Source organism: Argiope bruennichi, chromosome 8 (assembly GCF_947563725.1).
Source record: "Argiope bruennichi chromosome 8, qqArgBrue1.1, whole genome shotgun sequence".
In the NCBI taxonomy this organism is placed as follows: Eukaryota; Metazoa; Arthropoda; class Arachnida; order Araneae; family Araneidae; genus Argiope; species Argiope bruennichi.
The window spans coordinates 21,197,600-21,221,262 of record NC_079158.1 but is presented as its reverse complement, the minus strand read 5'-3'; the positions used below and the strand labels follow the sequence as shown (position 1 = coordinate 21,221,262).

At 29.3% G+C, this 23,663-nt stretch overlaps 2 protein-coding genes across 3 annotated transcripts in view; one reads left to right on the top strand and one right to left on the bottom strand.

Annotated features, from left to right (window-relative positions):
• LOC129981194 (17-beta-hydroxysteroid dehydrogenase 13-like) overlaps window positions 1-4,583 on the bottom strand; it is a 53,709-nt gene extending 49,126 nt beyond the window's left edge. Inside the window, exon 1 of the mRNA XM_056091930.1 lies at window positions 4,530-4,583. The gene's annotated coding sequence lies outside the window, so the exon portion shown is untranslated. The remainder of the gene's footprint in view (window positions 1-4,529) is intronic.
• Window positions 1-23,663, top strand: part of LOC129981195 (CD151 antigen-like) — a 141,080-nt gene that overhangs the window by 76,397 nt on the left and 41,020 nt on the right. The window lies entirely within an intron of this gene.

Here is a 23,663-nt window from a genome sequence, read left to right as displayed (position 1 = left end):
GAAAATATGGACATACATTTCCATATGTTAGTTAGAGCATTTAACCATTTTGTGGTGGTTAAGCGAATTTGCAAGTTCGATTCATCTTTCCGTTTGTTCCATATTTTTTTTATTTTTATTATATCTCCTTTCCTCTGACTGAATTGAACTTTTGGGGATATGGCGATCCCTCTTCAGAGCATTTCTAATAGGCATGGAATTAAGTGCAGCTGTAAAAAGGCTCTTTGAAGCAGTCTGAAACGTTCGGCTAAAGGTTGTTTACATTTGATTGTTGCCATTTGACATTAAGTAATAAGAGCTATTTCTATGCCTCAAACATTGGCGTTTATATAGAGAGAGATTTTTATGACGGCTTCTATCCAGCGAGAATGATCTCCTCGAAACTTTTATTTTTAGGGTCGGACACGTGATTGTTTTGTGCTTTGTAACATTGTAAAAAAAGCAAACTGAGTGTTCATTTTGAATGCTTTATTTTCGACTTTTATTATTTTTTTGAAACCAAAAGTTAACACTGAACTAAACTTTTAGTATCAAAATAATGTACCAAATTTCATTTATTTAAATTCCTGCGTTTCTAAATTATCACATATACATATATTCGAATATACATATCGACAGATGGTCAACTCTTTAGTGAATTTGTTTAAAATTTATACAGATCTGCAGTTAAACGATACAACTGTATACCAAATTTTATCCATCTAGTTCTTAACATTACATTCCTTTTCGGTAGTAAAAATATACAGAAAAATTTCCTGTGAATATTTTTTATGTAAAATGTGAAGGAATCTACAAATTTGATGGTAAAACCACATGAAAAATTTCATCCTTTTTCGGGTTATTGTGTTACTGAAACACATATTTCCAAAAACATGTTTTACGGAGTCGGAGAGATCTGGAAACATTAGATCTAAAATTCCAACTCGATTCCCGAGTTCGAATTTTTAGGTGGTTACAATTCTTTTTCTTTATATATTTTAAATGCTAGAAAATTATGATTATTAATGTTTCTTAATGTCACAAACTCGGATGCAAATTCCTAAAAACTGGAAGGGAAAAAACTGCTATATTCTTTTTGAAAATATAAATATTTTCATTTACTTGTCGGTGAAAAAAAATCACCAAATCGCCATCTCTTTTTTCTATGAAAGATTTTAATTTAGAATTTTAGAATGGAACCAAAATAATTATGGTTCGTATAAAGCCAAAATGAAAAATGAATAATGTTTTAATACAGGCAAATTCTTTTTTTGCTCAAACCTGATGAATTCAATTTATATTCTTCACTAAAATTAGATTCAAATTCAGGGATCTATTTTTTATCGATGATAGAAATTTAGTTTCAAATTTTGTTAAATACTGTTTTGAAAAATAAAACTCTTATCTGACTCTAAAAATTTATCCGACTTGATTTATATGTAAATATAAAATTTTGCAAACGTTTTTTAATTCACTTCCTTATGTGTCAAATTTTAGAATATTGCTCAGTTGCTTGGTCTCGGCGACAATATTCTATTTTAGTATTTCCTGAATTGAAATACCAGCCAATCGATCCATTTGATTAAATTCTGGATTCCAGGGAATGATAACACCTGTTTGAGAATTTGAGAGGAAAGCAATTTTGTTTTAAAAAAGATTTATAGTAATGAAATTTTAATAAAGGACTAAACAATAGAAAATAATTAAAATAAATTAAAATTTTGCATTTTAGCACACTAATGAAAAGGGTCTTTGAAGACATTTTATATTAAATCAATTTTCTTTTTTTGTGAATGAATTAATAGTTTATTTTAAATAAATAAATGGGAGGAAGATCAAGAGACAATAAACAAAGAGCAGCACTGAGAGCCAAAGATATGCAACGGGCGACGCGAAAAAAGAAGTTAATGCTTTATATTCGGCGACACGCACGATGTGACCTTTTGTCGACAATAAAACGAACGCAAAAATCCGATCTGTTATTTTGCCACAATTAGCATAATGCTGACAAAACGTGCTCAGCAATTCAATCGTGTGCGAGTGATTCTCTGCAGAACAGTGCTCACGCGATTTGACTGAATTAAGTATAAAGTAGGAAATTGATAATATGCTATGATTTTTTAATCTTTCTTTAATGTTAAATACAGCATTTATTGAGTCTACAATTGTAACAAACGTTACTAGAAACCTTCAGGAGTGTTTTTCTCACGACTTTCTCCTGTACTTAATAGAATATGGCTCGTTTAATGCTTAACTGTATCGTAAAAGAATTGAGTCTATCATAATGGCAAACTTTACAACAAATCTGTAGGAGTATCTTTCTCGAGTAATTGTACTTTCATGTAAATCTACATATTATTTTTCTAAGATATTATAATTTGAATTGTCACTTTCACGTATCTTATAACTTTAAACGCGCCATTTTTGTACCATATTCATAAATTGTACTATTTTTATATAATGGTATGTATATAAATTTACTTCATGTATTTTGGAAACGACTTTAACGATATCGATCAAATTTTATATTTAGATAGTTTTGCTTTTTAAGTTTATCTATATAGGTGTCGTTCCTGGAGAAAAAAAAATGCGATTTTACACAAACAAATTTTTTTATAACTGACTTTTAGAATAAGAAAATTCAATTTCCGCTTCGAAATGTGGACAGTGCAGTATAGTAGTCAGAACAACAAGAATGAGCAGCATTTTTGATTTAATTTTTTTTACTTATGTATTCATATTTAATACTTTTGCTTTTTAAATTTATCTATTTAGGTATTTTTCCTAAAAAAAACCCGCTATTTTATATAAAAATATTTTTATAATAACTATTAGAGCCTTTATCTATCTGCTCTCATACTGATAATGTCATCTAGCGCCATATCGAACCCGATTTCACAATGATAAAACTGAGTGTAAGTTCAAAAATATAAATAATGATAGATAAGCTGTAAAATGAGTATTGTAATACAGCAGATTATTTCGAATAACATATTAAATGAAGTGCATTCATGATTTTTTATTTAAATGAGCAGTTGATATGTAGGTAAAATTGAAAAATATTCATATATATATATATATATATATATATATATATATATATATATATATATATATATATATATATATTCATCATTATATATATATATATATATATACTGATAATGTCTCATACTGATGCATATCTAAATATTTTTCTCCGAAAAAAACACACACACGATTTTACAATAAATAAATAAAAATAAAAACCTGCTGAACGAAACTCGGCCCTTCAGATATAATACGTATACAAACCGACAGCTGTAATTTTTTTTTTGGCTTATTTCATTGAATGCATGATAATCAAGTATAATTATCTTGATAAAATCGCACGCTAAATTTATTTATTTATCTCTTAAAGTCACATGCATGCAGAGAACAAATTTTCTTCAAATGGATTTTTTCTAAGATTTGACGGAAAGTCTACAGTTACGTTGTTGAATTAATTAAATCTCATCCTTGTTGATTGCAGTTTTTCTTGATTTAACATGTTTGCAGAGAGACATAATATCAGAAATGAGTTTTTGCGATTCAGAATTATTTTAATTCATAATTGATTATATAATAATTATATGTATTATTGCATATATTACGGAATCATTTTTTTCCTCGAAATTCTTATTCAGTATCACAGTTTGTACGGAATGAAAATTTGAAGGATATTTATCCCTTAACTTAATATTAAAATCCGAAAATTTTAAAATAGTGTATTGTCATCGACAATGCGCAAGTGATCAAAATTTCAAAACTTTAATCCACCGAAAATGAATGATAAATCTATCTGCAGAATTTCATCTTGATAAAATTAAAATGAAATTGAATATCAACTAAAAGAGACCTAGTGACTCTTGCTTAAGATTATACAGAATCTATAAAAAGAAAATATCTGCATTTTTTTGTTCATTAAGTAGATTATTAGATAGTTAATCGATAAAATGGAAAACGGCAATCTATAATTCTGAAAACATTGTTTATTATCTTCTTAATAATCGAAACATTGTTTATTATCTAAAGCTAATAATTAACAGCAAAGAAAATTGGCACTGTATAATTTACATGTAAAAGGAATTTATAAATTATTGAAAAGATTCTTTTCATCCAGACATCTATATAAAATTTCAATTCATTTAAAAAGTGAATGATAATATCACATTTCATTTTGTCTGTATAAAGATGAAACAACACAAGTAAAATAGAAGTTAGCAAAAACTGTAACTCATAGTTGTAGTAATACCTATCATAAAAATGCAAACACCATCTTGACATATTTAGTTTGAAAAATTCGACTTTCAAAAATATTAGCATAACTACCCATAAAATGTCAGTAAAAATACCCTACTGAAAAATACAATAATTGCACTTACAATAGCTTAATAAAATATATAACCACCGTCTGCATTTTAAACAAAGAAATTAAAAGCAGAGGAAATTGTTAGAAAATAGAATGTTAATGTTATTACTCAGCATTTCTATATCGAAACATATCATTACAGTTATACAAGAAACCATACCGTTTTTCTTGCTACCCTGAAAGATCCAGATTTGTGATGTCTGTATTTCCGGATGTCTACTGTACCTTTAACGAATCTAATAAAATATCAGGCACGCCATTTCCCTAAAAATGAAAAATGTACGTGACTTAGATGAATTCGACTTATTTGACCTTAAGATACATGTTTGCCTTGGTATGGTAAATTTTCTTAAGATGGACACTGCGTAGTTAAAGATGAGGAATTTTAATTGCCTCCAAATGTATTGCGAGGGAAACAAAATGCGCTTTGTTTACTATGCACTACTATATGCAAACACAATTCGTCTGTTGGTTATTAATGAAGTTCTATCAAATATGCATGTTATTGATGAACATGGCAAAAACTAAGACCGGTTTTTTCTATATTTTCCGACAAGAAAATGATAATGAAGATGTAACGCTCCGTTGTCACTGTTATAGTTGTAAAAAATAATAATAATGTTAGCATTTTATACAGTTGTGAAAGTGAACTACAACTGATTAGAAAATTATTTTCTCAAAAGTTGGTTACTAATTCTAGTAAGTGATTAAATGATTATTGGGTAATACAACACCAATTTCAAAAGACTCATTATTCTGTTTTAGCAGATTTTGAAAAATAGTAGAGAGAAAAATTGTGTTTAATTTTCTAAAAAATTAACAATTGCAATGTAAATGGCTTGTTAGGCAGATGATAGGAATGAAAACATTTTTTGTTAGCAAATAGTAAAGAATTAAATTTGGTTTCTTGCATTAAAATTTAAATTCGTGTATTGATGATGGATTCCCTAGCGCATAGTTAAATCAAATTCGATGATATATAGGATTATTAATAATATCTAGTAAAAATAATTAATCTGTTTTCTACATTCATCGACTTAACTAGTCGTCTATGGTGACCAGTTTGTTCAGCGTAGTTCTAGTTATATTTCCATTCATTTATATCGTTTACATACAATTTCATGTCCTGATAATCTGGTTGGTAGGGCGTTGGATTCGCATCCCTTGTGTTGTGAGCTCGAACCCCGTGGTCGAAGACTCTCCGTGTATATGGTGGCTGGCGCACCTATAAATCTGTCATAGCTACAAAGTCCTCCAAGTCGAGAAGATACCAATAGGGGTACTGGATCAAATCGATCATTCTCTAATTCAGATCTAAATTACGATCTGTGGTTGGTTTATTCGGGTTTAATGGCGCAAGAGCCAAAGGTAGGCTATACTGCGCCAATCGTATGGTTTGAGATAATATCACTTGAGAAATTACGATCTGTGTAGGAGTGAATAAAGTCCGCCCCGGGAAAATGGCTGTGACGCATGAGTAACTAAGATGTTCTCTTGGCCCTAGATGGAGCTACTGAAATTAGAGAGGCTAAAGCTCGGCTTAAAATCGTTAACTTCGACAACGGACTTGTCTTTGACAAGTGCCATAAGCAACAACACATACAATTTCGTGATCATGATTCCTTCAAAATGCTTTTGAAAAACTTTTCCATTAAAGCTCTGTCATTTTAATTGTTTTACGTATGTTTTGTCCATTGTGTACATGGACTTTAATGGAGACTAGTCCCATGACTATATAGTGTTATTAAAACGTAAATATTAAGCTAATCTGTTTTCTGAATTTCGTGATATAGTTAACTTCACCTCCTTTATTTTTCTTGTAAACCAAACACATATTAATCAGAATCTTTCCTCTTTAGCTTTCAAAAGTGAAAGAAAATGGTGCGATTAAATAAAAATAGTTTGAATTTCAGGATAATATTGTCATGTATTTTTTAGGAGATAGGCCAAAAATACATGAAAGAAATTGCTAAAATTCAAGAAAAATGTGCATGATTAGTGAATTAGATCCATTAAAATGTTTTAATGTTATAAAATTTATTTTTGTGAAATAATATTTTTGAAAGTTATCGTAGAAAAGCGCCAACATTCAGCTTACTTCCTAATAATTAAAATTTCAAAAAAAAAAAAAAAAAATCTCACCGAGATTCACACTTTTAACCTCTACAGTATATATGTGCCAAATTTGGTAGCTATACATCAAACGGTTTGGCTTGTAGAGCGCAAACACACGTACACATTCGCACTCATCTTTATTATTAATAAATTTAACAGATTAATGATATAGAACGTAACATATGCATTGCGTTCCAGAAAAACCCAAACAAACTACATTTGTTCTGAAGTTCAGGAAGAAGAGTGAGCTGCTTGTTAATTTCTAGGCTCGAAATCCTAAATCAACATAATCCACAATGTATGTTGGCCTAGTGCACATTAAATATCTTTATGAAGAATGTCAGATGATCTTGCTGATGTGGTTAGAAAATTTGGAAGGGAAGTACCGACTCCGGTGTTGCTCTCGTGATCAAACCACTGCTCAGAAATATTTTAAGTCTGCTTAAAACACAGACTCAAAATAGCTTTCGTGCGCTCGGAACTGATTATCAATACAATTAAACTAAACACTTAAATTTAGGCCATTATGCTTTGCATTTAAAGAAAGAATTTTATATTTGCTAATTATTCGGGGTTATTTTATTGATAACTATCTTATTATTTTTATATCAGTAGTTTAATGGAATAAACTCCATAGAAAGTTTAACATTTAATATATTTTCCAATAAATTTATCTTAAATGGAATAAATTCCATAGAAAGTTTAAAATTTAATATATTTTCCAATAAATTTATCTTAAATACATTTTGCAAAAATTTAACTAATAATATATAAAATTTACCTAATTGGATTTATAGCAAGACAATTAATTACTCGAATCAGAAAGTTGATATTTTTGTTTAATCTGTAGCAAACCACTCAAGTTATACGTTTTTTGGCGAAACTGTGATAATGTCACTGCATTTAAATGGCAGAAATCGAATTTATTTTGTATATCTTATTAGACTAATTTTTAAAAAAATCTAATGTCAATTTTTTTAAATATTTAATTCAACATTCTTTAATAATAATTTGCCTTTAACGGTGTTTTAGTAGTTAAGATAGTTCCTCCCTTTTACATTGTCAAAACTCTTGTAAAATCCAGTTAACTTTTCAGAGTTATATTGTTAGTTTTAACCATTCGTTATATGGTGTATTTTTAGATTTATGGTACTTGTTGTATTTTTGTATATTTTAAAATCCATCCAACATTGATAAATTTAAAACATTTCCACATTTTTCCTTGATTTCCTCTTACAATTTTTTCAGTCCCAGTCATATTGTACATTTTATAATTGCACTTCAATTCCTTCATTTCTTGGTATCTTCTGACATCTTTTTGACTGGCGTGTTCTGTTCCCTGGGAACCAATTATTTCTCTGAAACTAAAAGGTTGAGTTGTCTCTCTTGGGTATTGCATGAATGAATGATTCTCTTTTCGTTTCTCATTTGTTATATATTTTACTCTTTTCTTTTAGAAAAGTTTATGCTCATTAAGTTATCTCTGGTTTTCTTTATCGCGTTGTATAACACATTTGCTCTTTTTATCGCCTCTGCTACCTGCATATTTGATCATTAAAGAAGGCATTCAATTTTGAACGAAATTATTCAAATATAGAGCAGTTAACAATTATTAGACATGGTTTTTCGGATCAACATTTAAATGTTGCATCAAAGGGACAAGTTTTAGACAAGATAATTAACTCTTCATTAGGAGTGGTCCATCTCTCTCTAGTCACTTAGGTATTGTTTGCGCTCCATCTTGAAATCATATTTAGTACTCTTCAAGCTATCGTCTTAGGCCTTTGAGGAATGGGAATTAACGAAGTTTCGGTTTCAGTTATCGATCTCTAATGGTCAAAAATCGTATGTGTGTGTGTAATGATATCTCTAAATCTAAATTAAATCCTAATGAATTTCCAAATTTTTATCTTCATTTAGCACATATTAACTTAATTAACAAAAGTTCTCTTATATCCTGATCCAATTCCACCTTTTTTATTTAATTAATACTCCAAGAGTTCTGTAATGCTTAAATCAGTGGTTCTAATGCTCCGAGTGAAGGGATAAAAATCTGCCGATCTAAATAAATTCTTTTAAAAAATATACAAATTTCCGCTACCTTAAGCGACATATGTAAAGAAATCTCTATCAGAATCTCATAGTATATAATGACTGGGGAAAATAGTTCGTTCACTCGTTTTCTCTCTTCTGCTTTTGTATCGCTTGTGAACGGTCGCCAGTTCGTCCTCGCTTCTTGTACATAAATTATGCCACCGGGTATGGAATAAATCGAAATTTAAAATTCAAAAATGTTTTCTCTGTCTTCGGCCACGAAACTGCTCGAAAATATGTATTTTACATTAATATATATTAAATTCTATGCTATTAAATTATAATTATTTAATGCAAAATAAATTTGGAGAAATAAGTGAACCTCAAAGCTTTCCTTCAGATTAATGAATGATTGCCTACATGGTGCATATTAATACCATTTCTCTCACTTTCATAAGGACTTGTAAAAATTACATTCATCGCGATGAATATAATTTTCAAAAAATTTGGCCGCCACAACAGCAATACTGGCAGGAACTGTGGTTGAATCGTAAGGGCCATCACCAATTACGGTTCAACCTTTCCCATCACCGATGGGTGGTAGCCGACCGACCCCAACCTTTTTCTGAACCTACCAAGGTGGCGAGAACTAAACACCATATCGGAAGCTTCTCATCCTCAATTATGAGGTGCCCTCCCCCAGTGGGAGCAAGACTATGGAAACGTATAATACACACAAAATGAATATGTTTTAGGTTTTTAATGATAAATTATAAATACAGCTTGATGAGTGATTCGTGTAACCTGCAAAACAAAATTTAAAAGAATGGCTCTCTTAACAAGCGTAAATAACAAAAGAAGTGAATAAGAGACATCTTGACATCACATGCAGAAATGGCCCTTGTTAGTTTATATTGAAAATGTGTTTGAAGAGAATCTTTAATTTTTCATGGAAGATTTGTGCCGGTTAGCGTTGTCGAACGGAACTCTGAAAGATTTGAGTAAGTGCTCATGAAAGAATAATGGTTGATATTGTGTCTATAGTCAAGGTTATACAACTAAAGATGGATAGCAGTGACATCATTGAGCTGATGGAAGAACATAGCCAAAACTACCAAAGAACTTATGGGGATGCATTTTATGTCACAGCAAAACGCTGCGGAGGAGATTTGGTCATGAAAGGAATAAATAATATCCTCAGTAGAGCAACAACTTTCCTGTGAAATAAGGGAAATGCTGACACCTTTGGAAATTATTGCATCGTACGTTGAAAAGCATCATCTTAATTAAACAATAGCTATGCGAACTACAAATTCGTGTAATGCTGTGTCTCCTTTTTGCTAAATTTTGAAACACAGGCAAATTCAAATGTATTTAGAAACTTTTCTTTAAAAAAAACATGTATTATAAATAACAAATTATAAATTTGTTTGAGTATTTTTTTCGGAATGGAATGCATTGATTTATTTTACATGGATTCTTATGGGAAAAAACTGATTTCACTTAACAAATGTTTTGCATTACGAGTAAGATTCGGAAATAAATTTTGTTAATTAAGCGAAGCTCTATTCTATTAAGACATTGTAGATAAGAAAAATAGCAAAAATAGAGCATTAAATGAATGATATGAAAGATTGCAAAGTCACAAATATAGTTAAAATTAAAAACCCTCGTGTTATAAATAATTTTGTAAACTTTAAGGTTTTTCTCGTGTTTCTACGTGTCTTGAAATTTATAATTCTGCCGTACGACATTTACAGTTCGGTCACATTCTTCAACAAGCTCTTGCTAACTGAATTATGAAATGAACCTTCGAAATCCACCATCGTCGGTGCTTTTGAGATAAGATATCCGTGAAGATCTCGTTTCTCTCCTTTCCCCTCCTCACGGATAAGGATGACGTCAGAACTCTGACGTCAGTCGAAATCATATGAATGAACGGCAGTCACTTGACGTGAAAATCGCTTCTTCTAAATAGAGCATTCTGGACTAGAAATTGAAAATGGATAACGTGTCACGAGGCAACCCCCACGTCTGGGCACATCCGGATGGAACAGTTTCCTAACTACTGGTTTAGAAAGAATAGTTTTTGGATGATGCAAGACTAGTTCGGGGCCCATTAAAGGGGCTACATACAGCAAACCGGATAGAGATCTTCTCCCTTAACTTTATTTTATACTAACGTATTCTGACGCTGCTGTGCTTCACATTAAAAGAAAGCACGTAGGCATTTTGGAAGTTTTCGTTTCTTCCAGTAGGAAACAAAATCTAATTTTGATCAGCGAAATGGGGGAAAACACAACATATTAAATTATACTCTTCGAAGTCCTTGATGAATTTTGTAAATTAATCATTTATTAGTTTAATATCAAAATGCGAAGTAATAAATATTTCAAACACCAACGATTCTTAAGTTTTAAATTCAGCAATAAATGAATGGAATCATGCATTGGTGACATTTTTGACTTGAAGTATAATGAATATTAATTAAAGAATTTTTAACAAAATAACAGAAGTTTTTCAATTAAATAATATACATTAAAAGTTTAAATTTAAAATTAATTTTTAAAAATAAATTAAAGTAATTGTTTTAAGACAAATATAATGGAAGTTATATAAAATTCATGGTATAATATAAAATTCGTGATAACATTGTACAGGACTTATTTGTAAAATGAAAATAAATTTATATGACAAATTAAAAAAATTTAAAATTTCGCATTTTTTTATGTATAGATTGATTTTAAAACAACTTAGTGCATATCTGAATTTCTGGCTGATTCGGAAATCAACATCTTAAGATATGTTGTTGAGAATATTATGAAAATAGCAAGTCAGCTCCATCTTTTACGATTACGATAACAAAATTTCTTACTACGATTAATCGTTTTTGTTGATCTACATTCTGCTATTAAACAGTGGTGATAAAAGGGGAGGGGGGAGCAGAGGGAAAAAAATAACTTCGTGTTATCGAAACAATATTTTCACAATGGATTTCTAAATTCAATAAACATTTTGAATCATTTTAACTCGACATCACTTAGACATACATAGTATACACATAAATATGAGCGTTTTGTATAGGTTGTACCAACTAGTAGTCATTTGGGAAACATATTGACAGTCCAATGCATTTTAATTGACTATATAACTCTCAAAAGGCATTAATTGTACTACTTTCATTTAGATAAGTTTAATTTACTTTTTTTGCAATAAGAAAGTCTGTATTTCAACTTCTTCATGTACTAATAGGACCTTGATGTTTTCTACTACTTAATATTATTTTCTGTTATTGCCGATTTAATTTATTGTATTATCTATAATTATTATTTACTATAAGGTTTTAACTATTACTGCTTTCAGACGTTTAGCTCCAATACACATTCTTAATTTTCAATTCATTTTGTCCGTTCGGTAAACTACAAATGGTTTTACACCTGAACCTGACGTCGAAAAGCATCTGTGCTTAATAGAAATCAAGAAAAAGATGAAAATAGCCAATAAAAAGTAAATAGTGAAGACTCTCTAAAATCTTATAAGGATTTTCGCAAATTTTACACGATTGTGCAAAATATGATCGTAAGAATATTCAAAACTCAGCCGATCAGAAAATGAGTGACAAAACCGATTACAGAATTCTAACTGAATAAACATCAAAGAAGTCATGTATTATGAAACAAACTACATTTTTCATAGAGAAAAACACTCCATTCTTCCTCAACAACTTGACTTCGTCGTTTGAATAAAATATGAAGCGTCTTTCTACAAATCGATTTTTATTTCTTTTAGTAAAGCGTTTAGCACTCCACGATTGTGTTTTCTTCCGTTGTTAGGGTTCATTAACCTTACGGCAGGGGAAAAACATCTTTACTTTGCATTCGAGCGAACGATGAAGTGGGCGATGTATTTGCTAGGCTTAGCATTCGAAGAAAGTTCGGAAAATAAATAGACACAGATAGTAAGAAAAATTACCTACCTAGTGCGCCCCATAAACATATTTATGAAGCAATTCTATGCTAATTCAATACTGAATAAGATATAAAGCAATAAAAATGAATTAGAAAGAAATCCTTCGTTTTTATGAAATCATCACAATCTTAAACTATTAACTATCCTTACAACCGATTTTAGTTGTACTTTTTGCTACTTTTTTGTCATATAATTATTTATTCATTTCAAAATATGTGAACAAATATAAAAATATGCTTATCATTTTCATACTGCATGTCATGTTCTCATATTGTTTATTGAATATAATTTGTTACTCCATGTCTTTGACACCAAGTCTAAATCATAAAATAATATTAAAGGAAATGAACCTCTCTTTTCCCCATTTGGTTTTGACTATTTCCATCAATTTCATTCATATTAAATGGTCAATCATTCATCATACGTTCATTTAAAAAAACATGGCCAATAATTTAAACAAAGTTTCTCAAATTTTTGCCCAATTTTTAATATGATGGAAAAAAGTTAAAACAAGATTTAAAATTAGAGAATTAATATTAAACATAAAAAGATTTATTTATACCTAAGATTTGCCTTTAGAGGATGAAAATTGTTCTTAACAGTAAAAATAAATGATAAATTCTTTTTTTATAATTCCACGACAGTCTTTTTAATACACTTCATGCTATTAAATCTCTCTCTAAACATAAGCGAATATTTCTCTGCCTGCCTTTTATGTAAATATACACTTTAAATACGATTTCGTTGAGATATGAACAAGTACTTACTCTTTTTAAAAAATGAGAGAAATCACTGTAAACTTTTAAATGTCTAAAAGTTAATTAAAATTTTATTTTAGATTTATTATTGCACTAAACTATTGCATACAATATAATAATTACTATATACAGTACTATAATATTATTACACTATTACGCAAATATTGTATTAGTTTCTAGAAAACATTATCTAAAATTCTGCCCCATTTTACAATCCAAAAAAAATTATGAATGTAATGATTCACTGTTGTATAATTTTCCTTCGCAGTTTTAACAAATTAATTTTTCATGATTTTTTTGAATAATATTATTCATTGTAATAATAAAAATCCAGCTTCTTTTATAATTTTTAGAGTGATGTATTTCTTCGAAATTTTATATCCAATATTAATCACATCTCGAGAGACGAAATTTGTTTCTCAGTAATTACTATAGCACAAGATGTATATATCATTTCTATGTTTCAATTTAACCATTTTTAGCATTGGTTTATTTGTCTTTGATATTTTATTTTATAAATATTTTTGGTAAAATTTCCAATTAATATAAAGACGTTTTGTTTATTTATTTATGGAGAATAAAAAACATCAATCATTTCTTTGTTGCTAATTTTTTTGTCTTCCTTTTATTTCTCCCTGTGTAATTAAATATTTTAACCATAATATGCTTTATTTTTTTAACTATCTAACTGAAATAGCGGAGAGGGAGGCTTTCTAAAACATTCTCACATATTTTCTAATAAATGTGTTATTCCGATTTTCGCATAAAATTTTAAACCTCGGGTAAGGGCCATGTATCCTTTTCCCAGTACTGGCGAACAATAATTACGAAAAATGGATATCCAGCGCTTTAACGCATTCCATCATGGGATCCTTGGCAATTAATCCATGAAATGTGGTTATCAGTACCCGAAAATCGAATTGTTTTAGACGTGTTTTCAATCGATTAAAGCCAAAATTTGATACAGAAATGCGATTGTAGTCAGAAAATCACATACCAAATTTGATATAATTGTTATTGCATCTTAGAGCGTTTACGTGGTGGTGAAAGTAGAGACAACAGAACGGCCAGCCTGTTGATGGATTTCATTCCAAATTTTACCCAACTAGCTCTCTTAGTTTTATAGTATTTGTGCTCATTTGTACATGGACAGCTTGATAGGCAGATTTCCTTTGAATGGATTTGGCTCAAAATTTGAGAAATCTACAAATTTGGTGTAAATATACCAGATTTCATTTGTCTAGCTTAAAGCAGTTTTGAGTTTTTGTGTTCAGAGAGACCGACCGACCAACCGACAGACAGATACAATGCCAAAGATGTATTTTTCGAATTCTGGGAATTTGAATTTTTTGACGATTATAATAACTTTTCTATATTTCGTATTCGAGAAAGTGGAAAAAATTGTATAATAAAATTATAAATTATTTTATAAATCTATAATGAAATTGTATTCTTAAAGTTAACCAAGCATTATGAAATAGTCTCATATCGACTAGGGATTGATACTTTTTTTAATATGATTTGGTTTTTGATTGCAGATTTTTAATTGCGTTATAATTTCAAAATTGCTATAAATCAAATTTTTTTTCTTTTAAATAGTTTGATAAATATAATAGGAAAAAACTTTTACTACTCACAAATTATGTTATTGTAAATTTCTTATTTTTATTTATTTTTAAATGATATTTGTTGTTGTTTCTGATGGCACTTGTCATAGGCAAGCCAGCTGCCTAAGTTAGCGAGTTTAAGTCGAAATTTTTGCGTCTCTTGTTTTTTAGTAGCGCTATCTAAGGCCAAGAGTTCGACTTAGCTACTCACGCATCATAACCCTTTTTACGGGGCGGACTTCATTCATGCATTTCATTCACTCATCCACAGATCGTAATTTAGACCTGAATCAGAGAACGATCACCCCTGATCCAGTACCCCCAGTGGTATTACTCTCGACATGGAGAATTTTGTGATCACGATAGATTTATACGTGCGCCAGCTATCACCACACACGGAGAATCTTAAATGATATTTTGGTTAGAGTAATAAATATTACAACTAGTAAAATTTGAATTTCTTTTCCAGCCAGAACTCGCCATCCTTGGTGTTTTATTGAAAACGGATTACTTCTGGGGCAAACGATAGAAATTTTTTTAATTTGGCGAAGAATGCGTGTTTTATGTCCAATCGTTTTATGCCCAATCATTATTTTAAAGATATTTCTTTGTTCTGTTTTTAGAATTTAGTTTCTTTTTCAGGTTTATTTGTTTTAGTTTCTCTGTATCATCATATTTTACTTTCATATAATACTTTTTTAGTAAAATATATATTTTGCAATATTTCTCACCTTTCAAATTTTGGGAGATATATAATTCAAAATATGATTTTCCATATTAACCCTTTGCTCTCGGATGGTGATTTTTACTTACCTTTCAAGATGGTGCCCCATTTTGATGTTTTATTTATTTAATTTTGATTGTTGAAAATACCTGCAGAGTAGTAAGAAGATGCAAATTAATTAAACGGGAGAACTCAACATAAAACAATTACTTTTCCGAGGACAAAGGGTTAAATTACTTTATTTCCAAAGCAAACATAGAAATTTATATTCTAATTCATTTTGTTAAATTTCAGTTTTCATGAGATTCAATTTTTTTTTAATTTTCAATTTTTATTAAATCTACATTTTTCTTAGTTTTATTTCATAACAAAGCGGAAAATTATTTATAATTATAAGAGCTGATAGCAAAAAATTGAACTAAGTGTTATTTAAGAATCAGTTCTATAATTCAAATTCAGTAAATATTCAAAAGTGCAGATCTTTTTTATTGAATTCTATTGAAATTATTCTAAAAAGAATATGCAAACCTTCCTTCGAAGACATAAGGTATATAATGAAATGTTACGCTATGAAATTGGAAATAAAAAGAAGGTACGCTCTAACATGATTGTTAAAAGGTGTTGTATAGTTTTGCTTCAATTCGATGGCTTTTAAAAGAGAGTTTTAAATTTTTGGTTGATTTCTTAAATTTGAAGAAATTTAAATAGAATAATTTTATGATCAAAAAATTTTTATGTGTCCATAAAAAATTAAAATTTCAACAATGAGCTTCTTTTTTTTCTTTGAAAAATTAAGTCATCATTTTTCCTTGTTATTGCAAAAATGCTTATCTTTGCAACTTGTTCTCTGTGTTGTTTATTCTACTGTCCTTGCATTCGTTTTCCATTGCGTTTATAATCCATTCGTATATATTATGATTTTATAATATCATGCATATTTGTTTTCTTCGTCTTCTTACTATGATTTTATTGACGATGAATTATTTTTATTTTGAATACGATGAATACGCCTAGGTATCTACCTGGAGCCAAGATAGATCAATTTAAAAATGTTGTTTTCTTAGTTGGAAAATAAAAAAAATTAGCATTTTTAGCTAGGGCTATTTTGGGAAGAACCTCTTAATTTTGAACCTCGGGCAAATGACGAGGACGGCACCTGAGCTGGTATTCCCCTCTCCAAATTTCCACCTCACACCAGCAGGAGGACATTTGGCCTCGACGGATTTAACGTGCCCCAGACCCGCTTACACGGCGGTTCTTAGGTGGAATCTGGTCTCGACTCTGAAACCCACCAGTTACGAAGTCGAGACCTTACCCAGGCCACTGCGGGCCTTTAAAAAATAAGTAAAAATTACAAATTCTAGGAATTATGAAATATTAAGATTCATGAATTATATAATATTAATACCATCCAGTACAAATGATCCGGTTCCTTTTCTTTTTCAATATGTTTCTTGAACCGCTTAACTGTTTTGCCCATATGCGATACGTGCATTGATTTATCAAATTTTGATAGTTGTAAGCAAAAAAAAAAAAAAGCCGTTCAAAACGATTATAATTCAATATTGAAATTACTTCGAATACATGGATAAGTCAAGTATGCAATGTATTTCCCTTTGAATTAAAATAAGAAATTATTTCCAAAATAAAAGGTATAATTTTATTTGATAGTAAAGAAAATAAGACAGTTAAGTGGTTTTAGTAAACGACAAACTGTATTTAAAAATAATTGCATACAAACGTATGTATGGAGTCATAGTGAATTAAATAAAAATCAAAATCTGTACAGTTTCACAAAATTACTAAAATAAAAAGTATCTAAAAGTGAATCAATAACGTATTGATTAAGTTAAAATTTTTTTGAAATCCGAAACTAAATTGTCTAGTTTAGAATATATATATATATAAAAATAATATATACTGTCAACACCTTAAAATACACTGTCTAAGACCACAAAATGTCTATATCCACCCTTGCTGTCAAACCAAGTTGTTCCCCTCAAATAACTGGCAGCGAAAAGTCCCGCGCAAATACCGAAAACGTGGGTTCTTTCGGTTTCTAATTGTTTCCGCCGTTGATCCCCCGCATCCCGCAAGGATCGATAGAGGCAGTCGATGGCCTTGACCGCCATCCCCTCTGCGCATGCGCTCCCTCCCATTCCTGTTTACTGCCGGAGCATCTTTTTCGATTTCGATGGAGATGATTATTATTTATGGGCGACTCATCGTAATCAAGGCGCCAGTTGAAGTTACAGTTAGGAGCTCGCCGGAATCGTTAAGTTATAGAATGAGTAAGTAATTAGGGACGGAGTGGTCTGCAGTTAATGAGAAGGCCCATCTGTTTTTCGGAACATAAATAAGTACGGTTGCCACACGGTTATGGGTAATTAATGTGGTAAAAGTTTTCGAAAGTAATACCTGGTTTTTAAAAAAGAGTTTGGAAATAAATCGAAACGGTCATGGAAACAAAGATCGAACATTTAAAATCGAAAATTAAAATTTTTGGCGTGAAAAATGTTTGTTGAGATTAATTTAATATCAATTAAATATATTTAAAAATGTGATATAAAATATAGTGAAGTGCGAAATCAGAAAATAAGCACAAAGGTTGAGTAATTATTTCTTATATAATCACCTATTTTTTCTAGAATAAAGTTTTTGGATTTTATTTTAATACAACTACAATTCTCCTAAATATTATGCTCCGAATAATTCGCTAACTTCGCGTTTCAAAAGTGTTGTAATATGATTGGTTCTGCAGAAAAGCTGAGAAAAGAGATCATTATTTCTTTGATTGCCACCACGTGGAAAAGTTTCTTTATAAATCTTCAGATAATTTTAAAAGAAAAAGGTTCAAAGATTCAATCTGTAATCAAAATGCAATGCTTAAAATTAGGAAGATTTTCCAAATCTGGAATTTCATTGGCCCAGAAAATTATCCTGTTGACTAATTTAAGCAAATTTCTTCTTTTTTTGCCTTTTCTAAATTTTTACTATAGACAAATTCTTTTTTCTAAACTAGCCTCCTTTTGGCAGCCAGGTTGTTTACCCAGATTATTGACTTTTTAAATGAATAATATGGAATAGTTAAGTCATAACGATTATCCACCTGACAACAGCTAAGCTTATTTTAGAGCTTGTTCAATTTTCTGTTTAACACCTATTTCTTTTACATCGTATTTTTTATGTACATCTTATTTTTTTACAATGTATTCTTGTGTGTTTGTTTGAATAAGATTCCTCAAAAATGCAATTAAATGTACGATATGAATAAAAAATGTGATATGCGGCTTAAATGTTAAAGGTGTAGATTTCTATCAAAGACATGGGAAGAACAACTTTCATACTAAAAGTTTTTCTATACTTGAAATGTTTAGAAATTAAGTAATGAAAAGTCATTTTCAGATAAAAAGGCGTTTCTATCTATACTTATAGAGCTTTGCTCGAAAGTATTCATCATTTGGGATCTCTTTACAATAAATTATCTTTTTAAATTTGCTCCTTAAGAAATACTGGCGAGGATGGAAATAGTCTTTCCATCATACCACTAGAAGAAATCAATCAACCATTACCTTACTGACGGAATATTTTTTCTACCAGTTATTATTTACAAAGAAATTACAAATGTTCATGTATCTAGTACAATCATTTCGAATGAGCGAAATTTTTAAAAAATGTGTCTTTCTTGGTAGTGCAATTCATTTGGGATAACCGCTATTCTAAATGAGTGCTAATGTTCTCCCTCACATACTCTCATAATCGAATACAGATGTTCTCCCCTTTCCCACCCAAACGTAAAACTGTGGTCAAGGCCGTAAATGCCTAGAAAGCTCTGATTTTTATTTTCTCCCATGAGAGTTTCCGTGCTTCATAGTACATTATGGAAAACTCGTACTTGTGTTTTAATTGCATGCCACTGAAGATCAATCAATCAATCGTTAGCACGAATCTAGTTGTCTTTGGCGATTAATCGCTTATAAGCGGCTCATATACAAATACTAGGATCTGAAATATGCATTTCGGGCGTCTTTTTCTTCCAACTACTTGGAACCAAAATTTGACATGAAATTATAATTATAGCGACAAGATCACATACCAAATTTTATTTAAGTCGTCAAGACATTTTTGATTTATTCCGTTTAGATGCCTGAAAAAATGCAGACAGGCAATGAACCCCTTAACGGATTTGCTTCTAAATCTGACACGTATCTTTATTACAGATATTAAATCTGTATATTAAATTTCGTCCACTTAGTTTTTGACATTTTGTAGCAATCGTGTTTGTTTACTCGGATTGTCGGATAGACAGATTTCCCCTGAATCGATTTTGTTCAAAATTTGATAGATATTTAAAAAGTTTGGTGCAAAGGTTATATTCCAAATTTCATACGTCTATTTCAAAGCAGTTCTGAATTGTTGTGTTCAGAGACAGACAATTCCAAAGATGGATTTTTGAACTCAGCGAGATCTGAAAATAGAAATTTGTCAAAATCTCATATTCAAATATTTCAACGATCACAATGATTTTTTTTGTATAATTCGTTGTCAAAAAGATAAAAAAATATATATATGCGAATATTTATTTTATCAAGACAATCCTCCTTACGGCTTTGTACGACAGAATGAGAAGATTAAGAATAAGATTAAAGCACTAAAGATATTAAAAATTCTTAAGATGCCCAGATAATTATTTTCATGATTTTACAAGGAATATCTCAGTACCGACTGTAATACCAATAAAGATAAAGTGCTTGTATGAAGTCAGAAAGAAACTAGTTAAATAACTTCACGCTTCTTCAGATTTTTTTTTCTTCGCTCTTTTGTGTTTTGCTATTGATCCGCACTTGTGAGGATACTTAATAGAGACCGGCGAGAAGATTTGCGTGATCTCGCTAGAGTTGCGTGAGAAAGAAACTTTTATTTCTTTCAAAAGCTAGCGAGTTATTTTGGAGCAGCAGCAAAATAGTTCGTATCGATTGGAGTGTTAATATTTCAAGGAGTGGGAGTGATTTGCAGAAAATGGAGAGAAAAAAAAATCAAGGCTACCGTTTCTAATGAAAAAGGCTTTTCTACTATTCAAAACTCATTTGTTTTATACGTGATTATTTCAAAGTTTTTCCATTTATGCGTTCAAGTTATGGATATTTTCTTTTTCCCAGCATTATTCATGACTCTTGTATAAGTCTTTTAGCTTTATTTTTTGTACTGATACAGAATAAGTAAGTCAATATTTTATTGCAATGTATGTAATAAATATATTTTTCAAAACCTATACTCGTTTTGAATTACATAATAATTTATAAACAGATATAAACTTATTTTTCAGCTCAGGTCTTCTATTTCATATTTTCAGTTGACTGATTCAAAACTCATTTGTTTTATACGTGATTATTTCAAAGTTTTTCCATTTATGCGTTAAAGTTATGGATATTTTCTTTTTCCCAGCATTATTCATGACTCTTGTATAAGTCTTTTAGCTTTATTTTTTGTACTGATACAGAATAAGTAAGTCAATATTTTATTGCAATGTATGTAATAAATATATTTTTCAAAACCTATACTCGTTTTGAATTACATAATAATTTATAAACAGATATAAACTTATTTTTCAGCTCAGGTCTTCTATTTCATATTTTCAGTTGACTGATTCAAAACTCATTTGTTTTATACGTGATTATTTCAAAGTTTTTCCATTTATGCGTTCAAGTTATGGATATTTTCTTTTTCCCAGCATTATTCATGACTCTTGTATAAGTCTTTTAGCTTTATTTTTTGTACTGATACAGAATAAGTAAGTCAATATTTTATTGCAATGTATGTAATAAATATATTTTTCAAAACCTATACTCGTTTTGAATTACATAATAATTTATAAACAGATATAAACTTATTTTTCAGCTCAGGTCTTCTATTTCATATTTTCAGTTGACTGATTCAAAACTCATTTGTTTTATACGTGATTATTTCAAAGTTTTTCCATTTATGCGTTAAAGTTATGGATATTTTCTTTTTCCCAGCATTATTCATGACTCTTGTATAAGTCTTTTAGCTTTATTTTTTGTACTGATACAGAATAAGTAAGTCAATATTTTATTGCAATGTATGTAATAAATATATTTTTTAAAACCTATACTCGTTTTGAATTACATAATAATTTATAAACAGATATAAACTTATTTTTCAGCTCAGGTCTTCTATTTCATATTTTCAATTGACTGATTCAAAACTCATTTGTTTTATACGTGATTATTTCAAAGTTTTTCCATTTATGCGTTAAAGTTATGGATATTTTCTTTTTCCCAGCATTATTCATGACTCTTGTATAAGTCTTTTAGCTTTATTTTTTGTACTGATACAGAATAAGTAAGTCAATATTTTATTGCAATGTATGTAATAAATATATTTTTCAAAACCTATACTCGTTTTGAATTACATAATAATTTATACACAGATATAAACTTATTTTTCAGCTCAGGTCTTCTATTTCATATTTTCAGTTGACTGATTCAAAACTCATTTGTTTTATACAAGATAATTTCAAGGTTTCCATTTATGCATTAAAGTTATGGATATTTTCTTTTTCTAAGCAGTATTCATAAGACACTGGTATAAATCTAGCATTATTTTTCGTACTCATATAGAATAAGTCATTCAGTATATGTAATAAAAATTACATATACTGAATTATTGCAGTATATGTAATAAAAATTATTTCTCAAAACATGTATTGAGTTTGAATTTTATAATAATTTGAAAATAAACATAAATTTATTTTACAGTTTAAGTTTCCATTTTCACATTTTCATTTGACTGATTACTTGAATGTCTAGGGTCATTAATTATTTTTAAAGTAAGTTGTGTTAAAAACAATATACTGCTGACTATAAAGAAAATCCCATGCAGCAACAAATGTGAAAAATGCAATACCCCCTTTCCCCCCCCCCAAAAAAAAGAAAGATTTAAATTACAATAGAAATGCTTTGGAAAATTCTGAACAGTAATGAGTCTTATGTAGGCAGTTGACTTAATGAATTTCTGATCTTAAAAAATGTTTATTCATTTTTTCTTTGAAAAGAATTTAATCATGACCTTTTTGAGTATGTATGTCAAAACTTCTCTTTTTTTTGTTTAATTTAATTTCTCTTATTAAAATTTTGAATTTTCTTAACAAAAATTTGAAAAACGGGAGTTTATAGAAATAAATCTGTGTCTTGTACATCAAATTTGGTATAAAAATCGTTAAAATAAGTGATTTATCAGCTCTCGTGTTCAGTCTTGTCAATTTATTTAATTAATTGCATACAAAATTTTTTATTTCTGTCATGAAACTGAATATTGCTAGAAGATTGGAAATGCAATAAAAATGTGAGCTAAAATGTATTTTAGAAACAGAATCTATGAGTAAAAAATGTTTCAAATTTAAATTGACTCATTTTTGTAAAAATATATAGATGATCAAGTTATTCTTCTAATATTAAACTAGAATTATTTTATTATTAAATTCATTTCCATTTCTCTAACTTCGATTTGATGAATTTTCAAATATGAATGAAGACTTGATAAAAACAATGAAAATTTAATTGTATCCCTTTCCCTACTAGTACACTATTTTTTCAGAAATTGAATGGATTATAAATGTACAAATATTTTTGAAAGCGTACAAAACCAATTAATTTCAAGTTGATGGCTTAAAAATGAAATAAATCTAAATAACTTTCTACAAATAAATAACTATTATTACAATAAATAACTACTACTTTATCTAATTACTATTTTAATAACTACTATACAACTATATTATCTACAATAAATAACTAGTATTTGTTGAAATAACTTTCTACAAATAGAAATATTAGTATTGCACTTTCTCTTATATGAAATACAAACAGAAGAGTGTCGTATTCATTAACAAGGTCAACCTCTGATTTTCAAGAAATTTTAATCTTTTTTGTTGGGAAAAAAATATTTTTTTTTTATATTTTGTCTATTTATCTGTCTCTATTTACTTCTTACCATTCAAACAGGTCTTTGGAAATCACGAGGATTTTAAATGTTGTTTTCCTCATCTGTATAAAAAACAGATCTCA